Source organism: Capricornis sumatraensis, chromosome 11 (genome assembly GCF_032405125.1).
Source record: "Capricornis sumatraensis isolate serow.1 chromosome 11, serow.2, whole genome shotgun sequence".
NCBI lineage: Eukaryota > Metazoa > Chordata > Mammalia > Artiodactyla > Bovidae > Capricornis > Capricornis sumatraensis.
This window is the reverse complement of record NC_091079.1, coordinates 90,099,480-90,102,055: the sequence shown is the minus strand read 5'-3', so window position 1 is coordinate 90,102,055 and position 2,576 is coordinate 90,099,480. Positions and strand designations below refer to the sequence as shown.

Here is a 2,576-nt window from a genome sequence, read left to right as displayed (position 1 = left end):
CGTCAGTTATTAAAACTGGAATTCAGAATGCAGATGGGGGTGTAGTGATCCGATCTGCATTTTTGAAAGCTCGCTTTGATATCACACACAGGAAGTGAAAGTGAAAGTCGTTCGGTCGTGTCCGACTTTTTGTGACCCCATGGCAGTCCATGGAATTTTCCAGGCCAGAATACTGGGGTGAGTAGCCTTTCCTTTCTCCAGGGAATCTTCCCAACCCAGGGATTGAACCCAGGTCTCCCGCATTGCAGGCGGATTCTTTACCAGCTGAGACAAGGGAAGCCCAAGAATACTGGAGTGTGTAGACTATCCCTTCTCAGCGGATCTTCCGGACCAAGGAATCTGGGTCAGGGGGTCTCCTATATTGCAGGCAGATTCTTTATCAATTGAGCTATCAGGGAAACCAAAGGGTCAGAAACAGTTGCCGAAATCTGAGATTGAACCAGGGGCATTTAGATCGTCAATCTAACACTCTTCCAACTGAGCTATTTCAGCCACCCATCACATATCCGTTACATACAGAATGATTCATTTTTACATCAGTTTTAAGGAGCAACCATTTTTAACAAATTGGAATTACATCACTTCCGATGGGTTATCAGTAAGTATTGAGCTGAAATGAGTATTAATTAAGCATCAAGAAGGAAACTAGGAAACAAGGGTCCTGGGTTATCCAAAAATTGGACTTCTTTTTCTTAAGTAATTAGACAGCAACTTGGCTGGGTGGCATTTCAAGTTTCCTCAGTTCACATCCTCCCACTTTATTACTTTTTTCTTTTTTTATCTTCAAAGATCTTAAAACTTGGAGGCAAAGGCTTATGTTTACTGAGGAGTCCAAAGAGGTCTTCAGCAATTTAGTGACCCTCAGTGAGAAGCTGGAGCTAAGTCTCCAAGAGGGCAGATTCTTGAACTCCTTGCCGTGCAACCCAAGGAGCTTCCTTACAAAGACCCGATGGAATTGAAAGTTCAGAGAAAGGACAAAGAGAGACAAGAAGAAGAAGATAAAACTGAAGAACCAAGGAGTCACAATGCAGGAAATGGCAAGGGAATAGTCTTTATTTGGAAAGGCACTGTGAGGTGTTACGGTACAGGATCTGGTACATGAAGCTTGCATCAGCCATTCAGAATGCAATCCAGGGCTACTATGTCATCTATAAAAAGAAAAAAAAAAAAAAAAAAGAGCTACTACCCAAACTTCACTGGATCATGTTTTCAACCTGATGCGAAGAGCTGACTCATTTGAAAAGACCCTGATGCTGGGAAAGATTGAAGGCGGGAGGAGAAGGGGACGACAGAGGATGCGATGGTTGGATGGCATCACCAACTCCATAGACATGAGTTTGGTAAACTCCGGGAGTTGATGATGGACGGGGAAGCCTGGCGTGCTGCAGTCCATGGGGTCGAGAAGAGTTGGACACGACTGAGCGACTGAACTGAACTGAACTGAAGACAGAATTGAATCCAGCAAGGAACCAGAACCTGTGCAGTTAACGTGAGGCATGAGTGAAACTGCAGCTCACCCTCCACCTCCCATTGCTGGCGACCCTTCAGCTCTAGCGTCTCCCGCCTCCGCTCCCTCCTCCAGTCAGAAACTCTTCTTGGCTGTTCACTTGATGCCACCTCCTGCATGCCAGCTCTACTACTGTACCACTGTGCTTTTCAAGGTGCTGTACTGTAAGGTCAGGAATGCTTTTTTTATTTTTGAGGTTTTTTAGTGTATTATTTGTCTGAAAAGTATTATAAACCTATTGCAGTATAGAACAATGCATCTGATTGTGTTAGTTGTTTCCTAGGCTAACTTTGTTGGACTTAAAAGCAAACTGAACTTACAAACGTGCTTTAGGAATAGAACGTGTTTGGACTTACTGTACTAAATTAAAAATCATTGTAAATTGAATTCACATTTTCCTTGATATTCAGCTCTTTTCCCCCCAAAGGTTTAGTCATAATTTGGGCTTCTTCTCCTATGAATTGCATATGTATATCCTTTGTCAATATTTTTCCTGGTAGTTGATCAGATTTTTCATATTAATTTTTAGAATTTCTTTTGATTCTATTCTGGATATTAGTCCTTGGGGTGAGTATATGGATTGCAAATATCTTCTCATTTTCTTTTTAATTTTATTGTGCTTTTAATGCATAAACATTGCTCCTCTACTGTAGTCAGATTAATCAAACATTTCTTTTCTGATTTAGGTTTTTTAAGTCTTATTTCATAAATCCTTCCTACTTTAAGCTTATAAAGAATTTTCTGCTATATTCCTTGCTATCCTATTGAGAATTACAATCCTATCCCTTTGTCTGAAGGCACTCTTTATCCACCCTCTACTCCCACTGGCTTTGCTTTTCTCCAGAGCACTTATAATTTTCTAATATATAATTTATTTGTTTATGTTTTTATTGTCTGTCTTACCACATTAAATGCATGCTTCATAAGAGCTGGGATTTTTGTATGTTATTTTTATTAATGTATCCCTAATACCTAGAAAAGTGCTTGGTATAAGTAAATGTTTAATAAATATTCATAATTAATAAATTAATATTTATTCTTATAAAATATTTGGCTTCAAATATCTTTG

General features: G+C 39.6%; 1 non-coding gene across 1 annotated transcript; it reads right to left on the bottom strand.

Moving 5' to 3' along the window:
* Positions 1–419: 419 nt before the first annotated feature.
* Positions 420–492, bottom strand: TRNAV-GAC (transfer RNA valine (anticodon GAC)). Its single transcript has one exon. It is a non-coding gene; the product is annotated as a tRNA-Val (tRNA).
* Positions 493–2,576: the final 2,084 nt, after the last annotated feature.